Source organism: Tenrec ecaudatus, chromosome 15 (genome assembly GCF_050624435.1).
Source record: "Tenrec ecaudatus isolate mTenEca1 chromosome 15, mTenEca1.hap1, whole genome shotgun sequence".
Taxonomy (NCBI): domain Eukaryota; kingdom Metazoa; phylum Chordata; class Mammalia; order Afrosoricida; family Tenrecidae; genus Tenrec; species Tenrec ecaudatus.
In genome coordinates, this window is record NC_134544.1 from 78583102 (window position 1) to 78607086 (window position 23985).

The window sequence follows — 23985 nt, forward strand, 5'->3', positions numbered from 1 at the left end:
GACGAAGAACTTTGCTCCTGTGTCAATTAGGTGTCAGGCACTCTGTTTGAACTTTGAATCTGTTACATCATTTAATGCCCACCATAGTGCTGAGGAAGATATTGTCATTTGCACTGTGCCCACGAAGCAACTATAGCTGGAAGAAGGGAGACAACATTAAAATGCTATAACTGGTGAGTTGGCCTGATGCCAAAGCTCATCCTTTTTCTATTGGAACATACTGCCTCCTTAGCAGGGACCAGGGACAATGTACAAGATTCATTTGTTCATATATGGAAACATCTGGGAGTTTCCACAGACTGGAGTGGACCTGGGGACACAGGAGAAAATGCCTGTGACACCAGTATAATGGAAGGCAGTTCCAGCAGCTGCTGAGCTCACCACAAGAAGGACTTGCTGGGCAAACACTCCTTCTCCTATGTATGTATAGATCGTGATTAGAGCTGTATAAGCCCCCAGTAAAATGAGATTAAAAAAAAAACCATTTTATTAAGAACGAATCTAGATATCATGCCATTCTATAGTTCAATAATATCAAGCAGTACTGTAAAATTGCTACCACAGTTTTAAAACATTTTCTTCCTTCTTCAACTCCTTGATATCAGTTCCCCTTTATCCCTACCCACCACCTCCCCTACTGCACCTCCCAGAGATCTTTATTCTAGTTTTCTCTGTAGGTTCATCAATCCTCAATTTCATATACCAAAAAACATAGAAAAACAAAAAATGAGTCAAGGTTACCCACAATGTCAAAAGGCAACAGAGATAAAGCCCAATATGAAAAAAAGAAAGTGGAGAAAATATTAACGTTCAGATCAAGTCTACAGTGTATCAGAGAGAAAACCAAGAGGAAAGGTTCTAACCATTAATGTCAGATTTATCATTCTAATCTACTATAGTCCTTTTGTCTCCTAGTCTCTCTGTCTGATAACCAAGTTATTCCCATCCTCAGTTATGGTTAGAGAAATTACTGGAGGAGGTATATTCTCCATGTAGATCCTGAAAATGTATTTTGGAATTCCACTGTCATCCATAAACTCTGCACATCAGAATCTCACAATTTAAGCTCTGATACATCTATTCCCTCTTTCAGATTTGGATTTGCAATCCTTGAATCATGGATGTTGTTGTGCTTCTTCCATGTGCCCTTGGATGACATCTTACTAAAATGGCTGCTTGTTTACAAACAAGCCTTTAAGATCCCATGCATTATTTTATCTGATAGTTGGCATCATCTAATTTCTTCACCACACATTGCTAAAGCACTCATCATGAGGGTTTCCATCATGAGGGTGAGTATCAAGTGCTAATGTTCCTTTTGACCAGCCTACTGACAAAAGCATACAAAAAATGTGCTCCCCTCCACAATGAAAAAAACCCACTGCCATCATCAATTATGATTCATAGCAATCCTGTATGGCATAGTAGAACTGCTCTATAAGGTTTCTGAGACCATAAATCTACATAGGAGCAAATAACCTCATCATCCCCTCCTGGAGCATTGATCTTGTGATGGACAGCCATATATTTAATCCACTGTACAGCCAAGGTTCCTTGTGTCTAAAGAGGGTTACCCAAAGGTGATTGTCCCATTTTTTTTTCCAATTCATTCACCTAGAAGCAGCATTTCCCAAAGCAAGTCCCCAGAACACAGAGCCATAGTCTGTTGCTTAGACTAAGATGAGGATGGGTCCAAGTGGTGAGCTTGCCTGCAGGTTGCTCTTGCCACTGGAAGGTATCAATAAGTGCTGTTCCCTAGCAGAACTTCTTAAACATTTTCCACTCTCCACCCCTTTTTGCCTGAGCAAATTTTCTTCAATCTCAGGTATATAGGTACATAAAACAGGTAGACAAATCAAACGCTTGTAGTAGTAGTTGTTATTGTGTGCCATGAAATTGGTTCCAACTCATAGTGACCCCAAGCACAACGGAGTGAACCATTGCCCAGTCCTGCATCATCCTCACAAGTGTTCCTGTGCTTGAGCCCATTGTTGCAACTATGCTGTCAATCCATCTCCTTGAGGGACTTCTTCTTCATTGGCCTGCTGCTTGACCAAACATGATGGCCTCCTCCAGGATCTGGTTTCTCCTGACAATATGGCCACAGTATGTAGAAGGAAGTCTCTCAATCTTGCCTCTAAGGAGCACTCTGACCTTACTTCTTCCAACACAGACCTGTTTGCCAATTTAGTAGTCGGTAGTATTTTCCATAGTCTTCTTCAGCATCAAAATTCAAATGCATTGGTTCTCCTGTTTTCTTTTCCAACTTTCATATGTATATGAGGCGATTGAAAATACCATAGCTTGGGTCACCTGCACCTTGGTCTTCAAAGTAACATTCTTGCTTTTCAGTACTCTAAATAAGTCTTGTGCAGTAGATTTACCTAATGCAAGTCTTCTTTTGATATATTTTTGACTGCTGCTTCCATGAACATTGACTGTAGATCCAAGCAAGCCAAAATCCTTGACAGCTTCAAACTTTTCTCCATTTAGCATGCTGTTACCTATTGATCCAGCTGTAAGGCTTTTGGTTATTTTTACATTGAGTTATAATCCATACCAAAGACTGTAATCCTTGGTCTTCATCAGCAAGTAATCCTCCCTTTTCTTTCACAGTTCTATGAACCAAATATTGAATGATGAGGAAGCATCGAAATAAGCAGGAAAGAATACACAGATTCACTATAACAAAAAGAACTCGTCAACACTCAGTGAAATGCCTTGGCATAATCAACGAAACCCAAGTAGACATCTTGTGGGTATTATCTGCTTTGGGCCAAGGTCCAAATGATACCAGCAGTGATATCCCTTGTTCCATGTCCTTTTATGAATCCAGACTGGGACTTCCGGGAAGATGGCGATGGAGTAACACATACCAGAGGGACTCCGCAGAATCCAGCCCAGGAGAGTTGCTCAGAGGGAAATTCAACGCCACTGGATCGCAGGAGGTGCATCATAAAGATAAGTAGGCTCAGATCCACGGGGTTTTGAGGGGCTGGGGGCTTTTGGCTTACCTCAGTGGAAGCCGGCTGGGGCTCGACCCTAGCCTAGCCGCTGTGTCTGCCCAAGCCGGGACCATTTGGAGCCTGTAGCAGGGCTTGGCCTCGGCGCAGCCACAGTTTTCCCCTGCCTGCCTCAGGGCAGGGACAGGGCCCTTGAGGCTCCACCTGCAGGGATTGGTGTTCAGCAGCATTGTTGCTTCTGTTTGCGTCTCTGTTCTATATTCCCACGCAGCCTTGGAGGGCTGCACAGGGGCTTTTTCGGGGCACAGCCACAGCTTGCCGTGCCGCGAGGGCTGAGCAGGGACTGAACCAAAACCCCCACAGCTCCATAGGCAGGGATCAAGCTTCAGCTACACTGCGGTGCCGGTTAACATCTCTGCTCTCTGCACCCCCACTTCTCTGGGGGCTGCTCAGCAGCTTTCTTGTGACTCTTCTTGGGGGTCAGCTGTGGATTGCCTCTGGGGCTTGGGGCAGGTAGTGGGCCCTTGCAGGTCCACAGGCCCGGAGTGGGACTCAGCAGCATAGTTGCTTTTCCTTCCCTTGCTTCCCTGTACCCCGGCACAGTCCTGTCTCACAGTTAAATTTTGCTCCCCCTCTTGTTCCTGAACTGCTCTCTCACACTCCATTGCAGACTTATGGGACACTCCCATTGCCCTAGGGCATTTGCGCCTGGGCCACACCCAGATAGGTGAGCTCCACCCTGCATTGATTGCCCAAGGCTAGGGAAAGGCCTGCTTGCTCTCCAGGGGATATTCCTCTGACTCCTCACCTGGGAGTTCCTGCCTATGTACCTGGGGACATAAGGCAGCTCCGCCAACACTTATCAATATTCAAACCAATAGCAGGAACTTCAGCCCAGCCCCTGCAACACTGGGGCAGGCAGCCAACCTGCCATCTGGGGCACTCCTCTGATAGGGAAGCCACAGGAAAATAAAGTGTTTGGCTAATAACTTAGCAAAATCAGCTGTAGGCAGTTCGAAGAAGCACTCCTATAAGTCTTCCAGAGAGAGACTAGAAAATGGCACCTGGTCCCTCAAAAACAATTCAACGCAAACAGCCATCAGCCCCAATGACCTCAATGAAAAAACAGGAGAAACAAAAGACAAAGGCAGAAGATGTGCTGAACATAGCAACATACATAGAAGAAGCAGACATTGAGAAGCCATACAAAGAAACTCTCAGAATGCTGCTTGAAGTCATGCAGGATATGAAGGAAACAATACAGAAAAAGGATGAAACGATAGAGGAGATAAAAGCCATACACCAAAGGGAAATACAGGAGCTTAGGGAGGAAATAACGAAAAACAATAGCAAAATCATGTTCCTTGAGAATCGACTGGAAAAATCAGAGAACCGCATCAGTGTCTTGGAGGACAACCAAGCAGACTTTAATAAACGTGAACAAAAATCTAATAAGAGCATCAGAGAAGCCGAAGAAAACCTAAGAGCTATGTCTGATGCTATGAAGAGGAACAACATTAGAATTATTGGCCTACCTGAGGAAGACACAACAAAGAAGTCATCTACAACAGTAGCGAGAGAATTCTTGGAGGAAAACTTCCCCAGCCTAATGAATGAAAACCAAGCAACCATCCAGGAGGCTGAAAGAACAGCAGCACGACGGGACCCCAAGAAGAAATCACCAAGGCACCTAATAGTTAAACTATCCAACTTTGAGGAAAAGGAGAAAATCATGAGAGCAGCTAGGGCAAAAAAAGCAATCACATATAAAGGTCACCACATAAGGATATGTTCAGACCTATCAGCAGAAACTATGAAAAAAAGGATAGAGTGGAGTAACATATTCCAAAAGTTGAAGGAAAACAACGCAAATCCAAGAATACTCTACCCAGCCAAATTATTGATCCAGATCGATGGAGAAGTAAAAGTCTTCGCAGACAAGGAAAAACTCAAAAAATACGTTACAACAAACCCAGCCTTACAAAAGATCCTCGCCGACTCAGTATGGGCAGAAGAACAACACTCACCAAGCACAAATAAGAGACCAACACATAGAACAACTTCACCCAGACCACAACAAAGAGAAAACAGGCCCCAAGATAGCAATGGCTTAAGGATGGAAAGAAGTCAAGAATGAAACACACACAAAACACATACTAATGATAAAAGAAAGTAGGAAAACTCCCAACACAAAAGGTATAAAATGGCATCACAGAGTCCGCACATTGAGATAATAACCCTGAATATCAATGGCCTGAACTCAGGCATTAAAAGACTGAGACTAGCAGAATGGCTTAGAAAACACAACCCATCAATTTGCTGCCTACAGGAGACACATCTCAAGGCTACAGACAAAAATAGGCTGAGAAACAAAGGCTGGAGAAGGACCTACCAAGCAAACAGAAATACAAAAAAAGCAGGGGTTGCAATCCTTATCTCGGATAAAATTGACCTCAAAGTGCAAACCATAAAAAGAGATAAGGAGGGACACTATATAATGCTCAAGGGAATCATAGACAATGAACCACTAAGCATTGTAAACATATATTCCCCAAATGAGAGACCAGCTCAATACGTCAACCAAACATTCCAAAAGATTAAGAAAGAAATCACAGACTTGACAATTATAGTGGGCACCTTCAACACACCACTCACTGAGAAAGATAGATCCCAGGGAAAGAAACCCAACAAGGAGAATAGGGAGCTAATCTCCACAATTAGACAATTTGACCTAATAGATATTTACAGAGCTTTTCATCCAAATAAAAAAATTTCACATTCTTTTCAAGTCCCCATGGCACATATTCGAAGATAGACCACATGCTGGGGCATAAGGCAAATCTACATAAATTTAAGCACATTGAAATAATACAGACCTCTCTCTCTGACCACTGTGCCATAAGACTGGAAATCAACAAAAAGAAGACGAAGAAAATAAGAGCAAATAATTGGAGAATGAATAACTCTCTACCCCAAAAGGAGTGCATTCTGGTGCAGATCAGAGATGAAATCAGGAAATTTCTAGAAACCAACGAAAACGAGCACACGATGTACCAAAACTTATGGGACACAGCAAAGGCAGTCATCAGAGGAAGTTTCCTAGCAATACAAGCACACCTAAGAAAGGAAGAGAGAATCATGATACATACGCTGACACAAAATTTACAAAAACTAGAGCAGAGTCAGCAGGACAACCCTACTAATAGCAAAAGAAAAGAAATTATAAAAATCAGGGCTGAGATTCAGGAGAGGGAAAATAAAAAAACTATGGAAAAAAATAATATCGCTAAAAGTTGGTTCTTTGAAAGGATAAACAGGATCGATAGACCATTGCCAAACCTAACCAAAGAAAGGAGGGAACAAATCTCAATAGCAAGAATAAGGGATGAAAGAGGGGTCATTACAACAGACCCTAATGAAATCAAAAGGATAGTTAACAGTACTATGAAGGATTGTACTCCAATGAATTCAACAATTTGGAAGACATGGACAAATTCTTGGAAAAACAATCCCTCCCTAGACTATCCTCGGCGGACATCAAGAATCTCAACAGACCCATAGCAATAGAAGAAATAGAAAAGGTTATCAAGGGATTACCAACAAAAAAATCCCCTGGACCAGATGGCTACACTGGAGAATTCTACAAAGCATTCAGGGAAAAACTAATACCAATCCTACAAAAACTTTTCCAGAACATAGAAAAAGATGGCAAACTCCCAAACTCCTTCTATGAAACTAGTATAACTCTGATACCCAAACTGGGCAAGGATCCCACAAGAATCGAGAACTACAGACCAATATCCCTAATGAACATTGATGCAAAAATCCTTAACAAAATACTAGCCAACAGAATACAAAAGTATATAAAACAAAAATTCACCATGACCAAGTGGAATTCATACCAGGAATGCAGGGATGGTTCAACATACGAAAGACCATTAATATTATTCGTCACATTGACATGAAAAAGTATAAGAATCACATGATTATGTCAATAGATGCAGAAAAAGCATTCGACAACATCCAACACCAATTCCTGTTTATGACACTAGCGAAGATAGGAATGGAAGGAAAGTACCTCAAGACAATACAGCTATATATGAAAAACCAACAGCCAAAGTGGTAGTCAATGGAGAAATGACTAACACAATCCCACTGAAAAAGGGGACCAGACAAGGATGCCCCTTGTCCCCACTCCTATTTAATATCGTGCTGGAGGTCTTAGCTAACAGCATAAGGCAAAGAAGTGACATCAAAGGTATATCTGGGGAAAGTAGAGGTGAAACTATCGTTATTTGCAGATGATATGATTCTATATATGGTAAATCCCAAGAAATTCACAAGGGCAGTACTGGAAGCAATAGAGGAGTTTGGCAGAGTGGCAGGATACAAGATCAACAAACAGAAGTCCATCGGACTGTTATACACATCAGATAAGACCACAGAAGAAGAGATAAAAAAGGTGGTACCCTTCACAATAGCCAAACACAAATTGAAATATCTAGGGATACACCTGACTAAAAAAACAAAAGATCTATATAGGGAAAACTATAGAACACTATTACAAGAAACCAAGAGCGACCTCAACAAATGGAAGAATATTCCATGCTCTTGGATTGGGAGACTTAATATAGTTAAGAAGTCAGTTCTGCCAAAAGCACTATATAAGTTTAATGCCATCCCGATACAATTACCATCATCTTTCTTCAAAGAAATGGAAAAACTGATTACCAACTTCATATGGAGAGGGAAGAAACCCAGAATTAGCAGAGAACTCCTCAAGAAGAAGGACACCGTGGGAGGACTTGCTTTACCTGACTTTGGCACATACAATGCAGCCACAGTTCTCAAAACTGCATGGTATTGGTACAATGACAGGTACTCAGACCAGTGGAAGAGAACTGAAAATCCAGAAATAAAAGCATCAGCATACACACAGCTGATTTTTGATAAGGGCCCCAAATATATCAAATGGGAAGCCAATGCCCTCTTTAACAAGTGGTGCTGGAAAAAATGGATATCCACATGCAGAAAAATGAAGCAAGACCCTTATCTCACTCCATGCACAAGAATAAACTCAAGGTGGATCACAGACCTTGAAGTTAAACCCCAAACTATTAGGGCCATCAAGGAGGGAATTGGGACCAACTTGAGAACTTTGGCGCAGGGAAAACACAGGTTATCAGAAATAGGGAAGGACACAAACACAGAGGAGGCACAAATCGACAAATGGGATATACTGAAGATAAAACACATGTGTACAGCTAAAGAATTCACCAAGAGAGTAATAAGAGATTCCACAGACTGGGAAAACATCTTTAGCAATGACAAATCAGACAAAGATCTTATTACTAAAATCTACAATACTCTGATAGCTTCCAAAAAGAAAAAAAACCAATAGCCCACTTGAAAGGTGGGCAAAGGACTTGAACAGAAATTTTACAGGGACAGAAATCCAAATGGCCAACAAACATATGAGAAAATGTTCCCGATCTTTAGCCATAAGAGAAATGAAAATTAAAACAACAATGAGGTACCACCTGACACCCTCAAAGGTAGCCCTATTCAAAAAATCAGAAACAACAAGTGTTGGAGGGGCTGTGGGGAGACAGGAACTCTCATCCACTGCTGGTGGGCCTGTAAGTATGTACAGCCACTATGGAAATCAATCTGGCGATACCTAAAACAGATGGAAATAGAGTTATCATATGACCCAGCAATTCCCCTACTGGGCATATACCCAGAAGAGGCAAGGAACAAACCAAGACCAGACATCTGTGCTCCAATGTTCATTGCGGCACAGTTCACAATTGCAAGGACTTGGAAGCAACCCAAATTTCCATCAACTGACGATTGGATTAAAAAATGTGGTATATACATACAATGGAGTACTACGCATCACTAAAAAGCAGTGATGAACGTATGAGGCACATAGCGGCATGGGAAGAACTGGAGGAAATCATGCTAAGCGAAGTAAGTCAGGCACAAAAGGACATGAGCCCACTGAGGTAAGTATTAAAAAAAATTTAAATTAAAAAAATTGTTTTTTTAAAAATTTTTTTTAATGCAAAAGTGGCATAGGGGAAAAAGCTACTGTATACAAACATTTCTGGGTGAAGACTGTGTAGTATGGTAGAGACCAGATCAAAACCAGGGAGGCACATGGTAGACAACAGTGGAGGAGGTGGGGAAAGGAAATTAAAAGGATGAATATAAGGAAGAAAAGGGAAGTGGGGGCATGGGGCACTAATCCACCCAAGGGGAGGGTATTGTTTATATCTCCACAGGGAAAGTGGGACCAGACTTCAACCCAGTGCCGCAAGATGTGAATGCAATATCCCGGCGTGGAGTAGGGCCCAGCACCAAAAATTAAGTGGATTCCTGCCCCTCCCCCGAAAAGAATTTGTTTCAAAGGATGACATTGATTCTGCAGCTCCGGAAGATGGACATATCTGATCAGAGCACACGGGAGCAGATGAAGGGGCAGGAGGAGACAGTAGAACACAGCCTGGCCCACGAGGCCGTGAGGAAGATGTTCCTGAGTAGAGCACCCAGTCCACAGAGAGAACAACATGGCTGGCCCTACTCTGAGACATGATGCCCCTCAGTGACTAAGGACGATACAGTGGACAGCACCGGAGACACAGTGTGGGAATTGCACCTGTCCTGATCCCACCACACCGAGGCAAAGCACTGGAGTAGGGCAGTGGAACAGCAAGGGAATGGAGTGGCAAGGTCCCCAGGGAATGCTGAAAGTGGACTTTGGGGCCAGGGCGTGGTGCCCCAACAGACTGGACTTAAAAATTCTCCTAAGGGCCAGCAAACGATCCTTGAACGAACTACAAGCCTTTCTTTTGTGAAGTGTTTTGTTTTGTTCTTTGTCAGTGGTTTGTTTTTGTTGTTTTATTGTCTGGTTTTATACTGTTGCTTTGTTTTCTTCTGTCTTGTTTTCGTGCATGTTAGTGTCTCTACAGGTCTGTCTGAATAGGACAGGCTGGATGAACTATCTGGAGGAAAAACAATAGGACACACAGTTCCGGGGGGACAGACAGTTCCGGGTGGGGGAGGGGGAGGCGGGTAAGGAAGTGGTGTTAACAAACACAGGGACAAGGGAACAACATGGGACACAAAATGGTAGTGAGGGGGGAGTGACAGGCCTGATGGGGAACGATCAAGGGTTAGGTTGCGTAGAGAAGAGGTATAGCTGTAGCCCAGGTGGGGACGGAGCATGGTGGTGGGGTAGGAGGAAAGTCAAGGGAGAGGGAGGAAGGAGCTGGTAGTCAAGGGGCATTTATGGAGGTCTAGAAAAAGACGTGTACATGCAAACATATAAATGAGGATGGGGAAATAGATCTAATTGTCTACATTTATAGCTTTAATATTAAGGTGGCGGAAGGACCTTGGGCCTCTACTCAAGCACTCCCTCAATACATGAATACTTTCGTTTATTAAATTGGTACTCTATGATGCTCACTCTCCCGACACAACTGCTGAAGCCAAAGTGGGTGAACAAGTAAATGTGGTGAAGAAAGCTCATGGTGCCCGGCTATCAAAAGAGATAGTGACTGGGGTCTTAAAAGCTTGAAGATAAACAAGCGGCCATCTAGCTCAGAAGCAACAAAGCCCACATGGAAGAACACACCAGCCTGAGTGAGCGAGAGATCCCAAAGGGATCAGTTATCAGGCATCAAAGAACAAAAAATCATCATATCATTGGCTGCACACCTCCATGATAGGATCGCTGAAGACAAATGGGTGCATAAGCAAATGTGGCGAAGAAAGCGGATGGTGCCCGGCTATCAAAAGAGATAGTGTCTGGGGTCTTAAAGGCTTGAAGATAAACAAGCGGCCATCTAGCTCAGAAGCAAAAAAGCCCACATGGAAGAAGCACACCAGCCAGTGTGATCACGAGGTGCCAAAATGACCAGGTATAAGGCATCAGGCGAAAAAAAAAATGTGTGTGTGTGTGTGTGTGTGTGTGTGTGTATATATATATATATATATATATATATATATATATATATATATATATATATATATATATATATATATATATATATATATATATATATATATACCACATTGAATGATGGGGGAAGTGCAGAGTGGAGACCCAAGGCCCATGTGTCGGCCACTGGAGATCCCCTCATAGAGGGTTTTAGGAGAGGAAATGGGTCAGTCAGGGTGCAAGGTAGTACCAACGAAGAGCACAGCTTTCCCCCAGATCCTGGATCCTTCCTCCCCCCAACTACCATGATCCGAATTCTACCTTGCAGGGCTGGATAGGGCAGAGGGGCACAGGGAATCCAGGGTGGATGACACCTTCAGGACCAAGGGTGCGAGGGGCGATGCTGGAGAGTGTAGGGTGAGTGGGTTGGATAGGGGGAACTGATTACAGGGATCCACATGTGACCTCCTCCCTGGGAGAGGGACGGCAGAGAAGTTGGGGGGAGGGAGACTCCGGATAGAGCAAGATATGACAAAATAACGATGTATAAAATACAAAGGGCACATGAGGGAGGGGGGAGCGGGGAGGGAGGGGGAAAAAAAGAGGACCTGATGCAAAGGGCTTAAGTGGAGAGCAAATGCTTTGAGAATGATTGGGGCGGGGAATGTATGGATGTGCTTTATACAATTGATGTATGTATATGTATGGATTGTGATAAGAGTTGTATGAGTCCCTAATAAAATGTAAAAAAAGAAAAGGAAAAAAAAAAGAAAGAAAATGATTAGGGCAAAGAATGTACAGATGTGCTTTATACAATTGATGTATGTATATATATGGACGGTGATAAGAGTTGTATGAGCCCCAAATAAAATGTTTAAAAAAAAAAAAGAATCCAGACTGAATCTCTGGTAGCTCCCTGTAATGTACTACTGTAACCATTGTTGGCTGATCTTCAGCAACATTTTACCACCATGTGATATCAGTGATATTGTTTTATAATTTGAGCATTCTACTGGGTCTCCTTTCTTTGAAATGGGCACAGATATGGATCTCTTCCATTCAGTTGGCCAAGTATCTATCTTCCCAATTTTCTGGCCTAGATGAATGAGGGATTCAAGTTTTTAATCAACTTAATGAAATATTTGGATTGGTATTCCATCAATTCCTGGAGCCTGTTTTTGGCTAATACTTTCAGTGCAGCTTGAACTTCTTCCTTTAGCACCATTGGTTCTTACTCGTATGCTACCTCCTGAAAATGATAGAAGGTTGACTAGTTCTTTGGGGTACAGTGTCTCTGGTGCATTTTTCCATCCTCTTTTAATACCCACATCCATTCCACATTGTTCAATATTTTATCCATAGAATCTTTCAACATTGCAATTTGAGGTTTAAATTTTTTTTTCTTGAATCCTTTCAGTTTAAGATATGCTAAGAATATTCTTCCCTTTTGGTTTTCTAATCCTAGGTCTTGTACCTTTTATTATACTATTTTTATCTGTCTGCCCAAGCTACCCTTTGAAATTTTATGTTCAGTTCCTTGACTTCATTCTTTCTTCCATTCGCTTCAGCTATTCTATGATTAAAAACAAGTTTCAGAGTCTTCTGACATCCACTCTGATCTTTGCTTTAATTCTTGTCTTTTTAATGACCCTATGCTTTCTTCATGGATGACCATCTTGTTGTCCTCCCACAGTTCATCAGGTCTCTGTCATTATTGTTCAATGCAGTAAATCTGTTCTTGAGATGTTCTCAAAATTTAGGCGGGATAGACTAAATGTTGTATGTTGGATCCATGGTTTTATTTTAATTTTCTTCAGCTTTATCCTGAACTTACATATGAGCAATTGATGGTATGTTCCAAAGTCAGCCCCTATCCTGATTTTAGCTGCTGATATTTAACTCTCCATCATCTCTTCTCACAGATGTAGTTAATTTGATTTCTATGTACTCCATCTGTGGAAGTACATGTGTATGGTCACCTTTTGTGTTGTTGAATAGAGGTATTTGCTATGAGCAATTTGTTGCTTTTGCAAAATTCTATCATGTGATTTCCAAGTCCATCTTTTCAAACTAATGTAATGTTCCTTCCATTTCGTTTCTATATTTTGCATTCCAATCACCAATAATTATCAATGCATCTAGATTGTATGTTTGATCATTTTCTGACTGAAGCCATTGGTAGAATTCTTCAGTTTCTTCATCACTTACTTTTGTGGTTGGTGCATAAATTTGAATAATAGTTGTATTGATTGGATTTTCTTGAAGGTGGATAGATAAAATTCTATCACAGATACCATTGTACTTCATGATGGATTTTGCATGTCCTTTTTGACGATGAATGTCACACCATTCCTCTTGATTGTATTATTCCCGACATAGTAAACCACACACTTTTCTGATTTAAAATGGAGAATACCCACCCATCCACTTCAGCTAACTTCTGCCCAGCATATCGACCATTATCCTTACATTCAATTTTTGACCACCTCCAATTTCCCTTAACTTCACACATTTCAAGGTCTGATCATTTGCAAATGTTTACACCTGTTTCTCCTTAACCTGAGTCGTGCCTTAACAGGAAATGAAGATCCTGAAGACTACAGTTGCACAGCCTTTACTCAACCGAGGTCGTACTGGAAAATGACTCTGCGAAAGCAGCTCTTCCTCAGTGACCTTTCTAGTGGCTCTGACCTGCGGGACACATCCCCAACAATCTCCCATAATGCTCTGCTTCCATTCATTAGGCCTTCACTCTCTGACAATGTTTCTAAGCTGTGTACTAGATTTTCAGTGGCTCCTTCCTCTGACGTGGGGAAACGAGCCCTTCTATGTTGTTTGTTCTTGGTCTGGAAATTCTGCTGAAACCTGTTCACTTTGGGTGACCCTGCAGGTCTTTGAAATCAATCAGTCACATAGCTTTCAGCATCACAGCAATACACTTAGTTAATAATAAGTCAGAAAGAAATTTATTTTAAAGCATTCTTTGGTATACATATCTTACCATTTATTAAGACTAAAATTTGCATAGTAATGAGATGTATGTGTTTATTTATTTTTACATAAGGAATTTAACCTTGGTGGATTATTTGATATTGCAGGACACAGTACAACTCTAACGCTTTTCAGAGTTTAGCAATATTTTGATTTTATAATCATCAATGCTGAGAACAACATATGTAGCACAAAATTGCATAAGTTTGTTTAGGGATATTTCAAAAATTGTTAGAAATTCTGTTCTAGTCACAAGTCAGATTTTATTTAACAATTCTTTTTGGGAACTCAAGTTTTAAACCTGTGTCACTTAATAATTTGGAAAATTCTTCATGAACTTTTAATGACCGATGATTGGCATTTTTTACTATTATTTCAACTGAGTATGGGTAACGAACCCAATTTTTTTTTAATCAAAATTTGAAGTGAAGTATTTCTGAAACTGTATCTCCAGGGACTTCTGATGATCAATTGTAACTTACAATTAAATATTTGGGAAGGTTATTTTCAATTTAAAAATAATCTGTAGCTGTAAACATTTCTGAAGAACTGTTTTCCACCTTATTCTTCTAAATGCAAACTCTCCTTGTCAAATGTTCAATTTTTATCCTTTAACATAAACATGTTATACTTTTTTCCTCAAAGAAACATATCAACCCTCAAGATGTCGCCGCTGCCAAGGCGAGGCCTCTCAGAGGCGGGACCAGCGCATGCGCAGCGCGGAGTCCCGGGCCGGGACACAAAATGGCGGCTGCGGCACTGGGGAGGGCGAGGCGGAGGCAGCAAAATGGGCGGTCGAGCAGAACGTGTAGTAGCGTCCCCTGGAGTCCGCTCTGGGCAGCTGCTGACACAAGGAGTCCACGGGGCCCCTGTCCAGCCCTCTGCTGACCAGCCCAGTCACCTGTGCTGAGCCTTCCCGCAGGCCTCCCTTCTGCCTCTGGGACCCCGGAACTGGGGTCCATTCGGTGAGAGAAGAAAACCCTCTCAAGCTAGCATTGCAGACCCCAGAGGGTGAGAGAGAGAGGGGGGAGGGGCTTCGTTCAGCCTTGAAACCCATGGGCTCAGCCTCCAAGGCACCAGGATTCCCTCCCCAGAAACCGAGGCGCTCGTGGCCTTTCTCCCCTAGGTGATTCCAGAGCTTTCCATCTCCATGGCCCCTGTGCTGCAGACACGTCCTGTTGCCACCGTCATTTTGTCTGCCAGACTGTACCGACAAAAGTAACCGTTCATATTCCCCTTTCCAAATTAACAACTGACATCCATATCTGAGTGTAAATAAAGTCACTGTCCCAACGCTTCCTATGATGTCATCAACAGCCAATCAGAATTTCTGACCAGCGAGTGATAACGTGACCTCACTGAGTTGATAAAAGTTTCAGCAAGCAAAAAAAATAAAATAAAAGAAACATGTAATTGAGTTCTTCAAAAATAATGGACAGATAACATAGTTTTGAAAGTCATAATTCATTATGAAAAATTTAACAAATTTCTTATTTATGCTCCGTCAAAAATATAGTTTCTCTAATCTGTTTAACCTTTGCCCTCTTGAGAGCCACCTTGCTTCTGCATGCAGTAAGAAGACTTGTAATTGGAGTCCACGACTTTGCATAAGTTTAAAAACAAACAACCGTTAAGGATACTTAATGAAGGTAATAATTTTGATAGTAGCTTGAAGTACAACATCTAAGTCTGGTGATTAATTTTTATTTCAAAAGCCTCCTGTTGGATCATGTGGTGAGTAAAAGTGGTATGCTCAATGCCACGACCTTTAACTGTTGCTACACGTCCAACATTCTCATGCATCGTGCTTCAGCACTGTACAGACACCCATGTAATTTTTCCAATGTAAACCCTTTATTTGTGAAGAATTCCTTGACTTTAAGATATATTTATATATATTCTTTCCTTGTGTGCCCTTTCAAAGGGCAGCCAGACAGTAATTCTTCATGTATGCTTCCTTCAGAGACATATCTTACATAAAGTAATAGCTGTGCTATATTAGTTGTTTCATCTAACTGAATTGCAAACTTTTGGCTTCCCTTAAGCCTGATAAGAAGCTGATGCAATTGGTCATTACTAATTTCAGAAATCCTTTTGGAAATAGTATCATTCAATAAAGGAATTTCATGAGTTTCTTCCCATGCTTTATCCCATGAACTATTTCTGACATTTTAATTACAGCAGGTAACACAATATTTTCTTCTATCACATAGTTTTTTTAAATAGCAATTAAATAAGAAGTTCCATTAGATGAAAGTAAAGAGTTTCCATTAACATTAACAAAATTTTCAATTAATTATTTTTCTTTAATTTTGAAGGCATTTAAAATATTCCTTTGGTTTATTGTAGTATGCTGCATAATTGCTATTAAAAGGTCATTTTCATTTTGCTGGTTTCATGCTCTCCACAGCTAAAATTTCACTACAAATTAAACAAAGAGGCTTCTCCACACCATCACCATCATTAGAAGTAAATTCATATTGCAAAAAGGCTGCCACCTGTTTCCTTTCTCTTGTTAATGTAGGTGCACTCAACCTACTAGTGAAGACTTAGCTGCCGTATCATCAGTATTTTTACATCATCCGTCTAAATTTAGTCACTTATCCATAATAAAAATATTTTTATCTTAAAATATAGATAAATATTGATAATACTTTCTTACCAACAGACATGCACTTGCCTACTCCAAAATGTGCATACCCTTTTCCCCTATCTTGACTTGACTTTCCCTTCAGCATCGCTTATCTTTCTGGTAGGAGTGTCTGTTCGTTTTGGGTGACCTTAGCATAATTTTGTTTGTCAGCAATTAAAGGTCATCTCCCACTCGCCCAATCTTGAAAATCTGACCCCAGCTGAAGTGAGGCCTCCTCTGTCAAAGTGATTTTTGAGAACTGAATATAAAGAGGATGCTGCATTTCAGCACGATACAATCCAGGGATATACTCTACTAATTTGATATTTATATGCTGAGGAATGACAGTAGAAAAATATTAAAAGTCTTTACTTTCTGTTATTAAACTATTATGTCTCTGCAAGAAACCGTGCAATCCACAACACAAAACTGTCTCGACTCTGAGTCGAGGTGCTTATAGCAGCACTCGGTGGCATTGCCTGGCGTGAGGGCACAAAACATGCAAAGTGAACGTGCTGTGTGTTCAGAACCAAGGCTGCAGCAATGCAATATGGATAAACACTGCCTAAAACAGCTCAGATCCATTACATATTTGATTTTGGATTAAGTTTTGGTCATGGTGCATTCAGAAACTTTATATTGTTGCCAAATTTTTCATGACCCACAGGTTGAGATGTTTTCGACTACCCTTGGGCCGGCCCCTGTGAAGTCTCAAGCTCATTTCCAACTTGCATCCTGAGAGGGTTCACTGCTCTCTTTAAAACAATTACTTCCCAGGACAGATGATCCCTTCAGGACCAGTGCTGAGAGTGGCCATACTGGGAGGCTAGTGTGGAAAGGGGGAACCGATAACACAGATCTACATATAACCTCCTCCCTGAGGGATAGACAACAGAAAAGTGGGTGAAGGGAGACGTTGGAGAGTGTAAGACATGACAAAATAATAATAATTTATAAATTATCAAGGGTTTATGAGGGGGGAGCGTTGAGGGAATGGGGAAAATGAGGAGCTGATACCAAGGGTTTAAGTGGAGAGCAAATATTTTGAGAATGATGAGGGCAACGAATGTACAAATGTGCTTGACACAATTGAGGTATGTATGGACAGTGATAAGAGTTGTATGAGCCCCCAATAAAATGATTTTTAAAATTGCTTTCAAATTTATTTGACTGTGGCATTTCATATTCAGTCCTACGCAAATCACACCACTAAAGCCAATGTATAATGAAACAATACTTATCATTATTGTGTGGGACGACTGCAAATAGTTTCTGTCCTGTTTTCTTTTTACCATGGCTCAAGACCTTCTAAATCAATTTCGTGACACCATAGTTTGAAAACACTGATCGAGAAACCATCCTGATTGCTAGGTACGCTGACCCAACTCTAAATCAAAGGTTCAGAGAAAAGGTCACAGAACTAAGAATCGAGACTCCAGCCCCAGCATCCCTGCTTCCTGGCAGCAAGACCTCAATTCAGTGGCTTCTCCTCCCTGAAACCCTGATCACTTCCATCCATGCTGGTACAACCTGGAATCAGACAGGAAGCAGATGAGGTTCTCAAGGAGAATTTAAGAGACATAAGCATTAGTAGCTGGATCAAACGCACCAGCCACTCCTCAGGAGAAAGTAAAGGTCATCCGCTCCTGCGAGAACCCTATATAAGCCAACATAAGTAAGGACAGATGGTAGGACGGCAGTAAGAGAGTACAGAGACGAGAAGAGGAAGCATATGCTGGAACCTGGAGGGAGAGCTATAGGGGGACCACCCACAGAGCACAGCCAGTAGCCTTTAAGATGGATCCATTGCTGCATGGATCAGGTATCACATCTGATAAAGCAGAGGCAGTGTGGAGAGGGGCAGACTCCCTGTGAGGGGATTAGCAAAAGAACTAGAGCAATGACCTGGACATGATAACAGACTGAGCAGCATTTCTTTGTTGTACCCAAGGTCACCAGAGCCGGGCAACCTGAAGGCAGCCGACAACAACCCAGTATCCGTGGTGGTTGTCTCTGGTGGTCTTTGAATGGAAGGTACTACAATAAATAAGGGATGAATTCCATAGCAGGGCTCCATCCATGGGGTGGACCCTCTAGGACTGGACAGATGCAGTGCCCTTCCACTCCTGTCAGTGAGGGGATCTTAGCAGAACCATGAAAGTTCAAGGTCCTGGGCCTATTTCTGTAGAGGAAAGCACTGGGATTTTCCAGAGGAACATAAAGAAAGGGTTGCTAACTTTTAGACTTCAGTCTCTTGGAAGGATTTTATTTTAAGCAGGGAAAATGACACAGCAAAAGCTTTCTTTAAAAAAAAATACTTTTTTAAAAAGAAAGAAAGAATTCCATCTAGCAACTCTGTGGAGGATAGAAGGGAGAGATATTTTGGAGTCTGTGAGAAGGGATTAAATTGGAATGGCCCGGCCACTTCAGTTCCCTGCTGGACTGTAGGTAGCAGGGCTTGGGTGATAGAGAGGTGTTTTCGCCTTCAATTTCTGCAAATTTAACGTGCTCCCTTTCAGCAATAGTGAAAGAATCTAAACATCACCAGTTTCCAGATTGGTTTGTGGGGCTCAGAATGGAACTACGAATCTCCTTGCCCATGGCCGAAAGCACACAAAGGAAAGTGTTTGAGAACAGATGAGATGGCTGCTTTAAAAAATATCACACACAGGTGTCTGAAGAGGAAATTCATCCAATGTTTGTGGATTGAATTCCCCATCAGTCATAGAAGATTTAATTTTAATTAATGGAAAAGATGGGTAGAATACCTTTGGTTTCACTAGGGGAAAATATTTGAGTCTGGAAGACTTGTTCAAGATGTGAGTATTTGCTTGGTGCAAAAGACCTAAGTAAGATGAGAAGCTCAAAGCTAGTTAAGTGTGAGTGTTAACTGACAACCAGGCTGCAATGTTTTATTGAACAATACTTAGTTCATTTGCCCTTTGGGTGGAAAACTTTTCATTCCAGCAGTACTCCCAATAATCCCTCAGAAGGTACTCTGAACACCTTAATTAGCACCTATGAAAAGTGGCTCAAACGTGAACTACAAAAAGTGAAATAATAATTGGGAGATTTGCAATGCTTCAAAGCAAAGCCCTTCCCTATTCCTAGTTGGCAAGGATGTCTGCTGGGTTTCATGAACGTTGCATGCCATGTGTAATTATCTTGAATAATCACAGCTCACTCAAGCTCCATGCCTGATGATGAATGGGCTGTGGTAGGCTCTATTTCTGATCTTCGTGTGGAATTATTCAGTAAGTAGACTTTATGCTGTTTGGGCACATAAACATACATATTTATCTCAACCCCTTTCAAATCTGACACCATATACTTTAAGACACTATCCTATTTGTGGGTAATCAGTACTTCATGAATATTAGATTTCTGTCTCAATTTCACTATCATTACTTTTTTCTTGGAAGGGAAAAGTCAGGACTCAATCATGTTCATGCCACTAGCAAGCAGCAGGACAAACTCCTGTCCCGGGCAGAAAGATGTTATCATGCAAGAGTTGAATTAGATCTTTCATCTACCTCTTTACCCTGACAGTCTCCTAAGTTCTCAATGAAATTCGCTAACACCTTGCCTCATTGTCCAAGCCAAAAAGCTACCAAGTCAACCTCAAGTCCTGGTGGCTCCATTGAGTGTCGAAGTAGGCCTGTGCTCCATAGGGTTTTCTTTGGCAGCTTCTTTTAAAAGTAGATCACCAGCCCTTTCTCCCCAGGAGTCTCTGGATGGACTCAAATCACACTTTCCATTAACAGCCGAGTGCTTTTTGCCGCAACTGTAAGATACACTAACAAACTCATCGCCATGGAGTACATTCTGACTCATAGCAACTCTGTAGGTCTGAGTAGAACTGCCCTTTGGGATTTCCAAGACTTTATATCTTTCCATGAACAGACAGCCTAATTTTTTTTTCCCACAGAGCAACTCGTTGGTGCAAATTACTGACAGCGTAGTGAGCAGTTCAGGGCTCTTTGCCCCACTCATAGAGCAGTAAGTGATTCTTACTAAACGACACAGCAAAGATGTGTCAATGGCACGATGATTGGAGAATAAAAACTATAAGGAAGTTGTTGGGTGATGCTTGTGCATTGTCCAATGGGCACTGCATGGCAGCCCAGCTGCAGTTCCTCAAGAGGCCAAACCCACTGAGAGATGTTTCTGTCACCAACATGGCTCCAAGAATGTTTTTTTTACATCTGACAGATGCTCAAAACTTCTGCCTAAATCAGACACTTTCAACAGATAGAAAAGGAGACCTAATTTTAAAAAGAAAAGGGAATATTAAGGAAATTAAGCCGTTGAACTCTGGGAGATGGTCCAGGGCTAGGCTAGGCCCTGATAGCTCCATCACTGTCTTCTGAAAAACTTCTACCCCATCAGGTAGCCTTGAATTCATTCGGTTCTCATTAGATGAGCAGACTATCTACCAAGCATGGCCCTAAGCACTGGCAAACAAAGATGAATTAGACGATCTGTCAGCCTGTGAGACATTGATTTACAATCATTAATTTACTGGTCTCCTCCAGGGTGACAAACACTGCCATGCTCTGGGTTTACAGTGAAGAACAAACCAGATGTGGACCTATCCCTTTTATGCTGAAAGTTTGTGTGGGTAGATGTGTGATTGTGTTTTTATTTGTTTTGTGACTAATTAAAAATTGTGCTAAGTATTATCATCAAATCAAGGAACTATATTTCACAGCAAGGGTAACAGGAAAGTTCTGATCTGGCCTGAAACATCAGAAAAGGTCACTATGAAGAAGTGACATTTGAACTGAGATGTGAAGAGTGGGGCAAACATCTACGCAGTAGGGAAAAAGGTATAAAGACTTTGGCATAGCAAGAGTTTGACATGTTCAAGGAGGCAGTGCCAGAAGGCCTCTGCTGGGACAGAGGCCATGAGGAAGGGTGGCAAGAGATGGAATGGGAAGGTGGTAGAGCTTGACTAAGGAAGGTAAGCCGGAATTCAAAGACCCCCACCAAGAATGGCTTTCATGGGAATTTTTAAGAAGTGATGTGTCAGTTCTCTGGCTTCACAACTCAAGTGTCAACTCATTGCCATCAAGTTGATTCCAACCATAGCAACCCTGTAGAACTTCTCTCTATTTCTGAGGATGTAAATATTTTATTTTTATTATTTTCTTAAATTTTAATAAATCATTTTATTGAGGGCTTTTACAGCTCTTATGACAATCCATACATCAATTGTATCAAGCACATTTGTACATATGTCGCCATCATCATTTCCAAACATTTTCTTTCTACTTGAGCCCTTGGTATCAGCTTCTTTTTAGACTGCTTCATCCCCACTCCATCCCTCCCACCCTCTTGAATCCTTGATAACTTACAAATTATTTTCATCTTCATATTTTATACCATCACTGTCTCCCTTCACCCATGTTTCTGTTGTTCATCCTGCTGGGTGGGGCAGGGGACAGTTGTATGTCCATCATTGTGAACAATTCCTCCTTTCTCCCCTTCTCTCCCAACTTCCCCCTGCCCTCATGGTATCGCTACTTTTATTTTTGGACCTGAGCGATTTATCTGTCCTGGATTCTGTGTGTTCAGAGCTCTTATCTGTACCCGTGTACAGTCTCTGGTCTAGCCAGATTTGTAAGGTAGAACTGGGGTCATGACAGTGCGGGGAGGAAGCATTAAAGATTTAAAGGAATGTTGTATATTTTGTTGGTGCTTTAGTGCACCCTGGCTGGCTTGTCCCTTCCTTGTGACCCTTCTGTAAGAGGATGTCCAATTGTCTAGAGATGGGCTTTGAATCTCCATTCCACCTCCCCTCATTCACATAGAAATGGCTGTTTATTTGGGGTCTTCTAATGCCTGATACCTAATACCATCAACACCTTGTGATCAAACAGGCTGATGTGCTTCTTCCATGTGGCTTTGTTGATTCCCTGATAGATGGCTGCTTGTTTAACTTCAAGCCTTTAAGACCCCAATGCTATATCTTGTAATAGCACCATAACTTTCTTCACCACATTAGCTTATACCCCCATTTTGTCTTCATCAATCATGTTGGAAAGGTGAGCATCACAGAATGCCAGGTGATTAGGACAAAGTGTTCTTGCATTCAGGGAGGACTTGAGTAGAGGCCTGGTGTCTGTCTGCTACCCTAATACTTAACCTATAAATATATGTATATAGACCTATATGCCTATCGTTATATAGTAATAAATTTATACACATACATGCCTATGTTTATACCTCTATACATGTCTTTTGACTGCTAGTTCTTTCCTCTATTTCCTTTTACTTTCCTCCTGTCCCACTATCATGTTCGACCTTTATTCTGCTCTCTGTACTTCAAGGCTATAAATCTTCATAGGAGTAAAAAGCCTCATGATTTTCCCTTGGACTAGCTGGTGGGTTTGAACTGCTGATCTTGTGTTTAGCAGCCCAAAATATAACCCACTACACCACCAGGGCTCCTCTGGCTTCACAACTCACTGCCATCCTGTCAATTCCGACTGAAGGCAAAACTGTGGGACAAAGTAGAACTGCCCCCTGCTCATTTCTGAGACTGTACATCTTTATGGAAGTAGAAAGTTTCATCCTTCTCTGGTGGCTTCACAGAGGGGAAGGAAAATCACCGCCATCCGCATCACCTGCTATAAGCCGGCTTCTAGGAGGCTGGGGTCTGACATGCCTCCACCCTCCAGCTGTCCTTGTCATTTCGAATATCAGTCATCCCTCCCACAGCACTCTCTAGCACCTGTGCTGGCCACTTCCTGTAATGGCCACACAGACAACATTCAAGATTATGGGAGTTGTTAACAAGCTACAAATGCTCAGGATACAATTATTTAGCAGTGACTGCGTGCAGGCAAGCCTCTCTCTGGTCTTTGCTCTCTCAGCTACAGGGTCCCTTGGACTCTACCCTGCTCATGCAATGTGACAAAATTCTTTAGGGATGACAATAAATGCAAAAGTGCATGCCACTCCACTGTAAGCCTCAGTTTCAAGACACTCAGCTCTAGCTCTGTGGATCAGCAAACCCAGTTCTTTTAATTATATGCTTGGAGAAATCTCATTCCACTAGGCAACCAACGGTAATCAGCTTGATTTCCTCCATGGGCTGGGAAGCCAACTGCCATGTCTCATTCTTTGACTCTTGATTCTGCTGTATCACTCCTCTGTCCCTCATTGATTGCCCCTCCTGGATCAAGGAGTTTCAATACACAGGGATCTCAAGGTTCAAAGGACTCATTTCTGGCTCTTTTCAATTGACAGAGGTTAATAAGATCCTCCTCCACCCTCTTCTTCTGAGATGGTTCATTTTATACCCAACAAGATGACAGTCACAATCAGCAGTCACTCTTAACTGAATCCTATCAGCATCTCACCACACATGGTCCCTTGGTCTCTACCCTGACTGAGATCCATAAGGAAGATGTTTGTTGGGAATAACAAAGACCATGGCTAGAAAT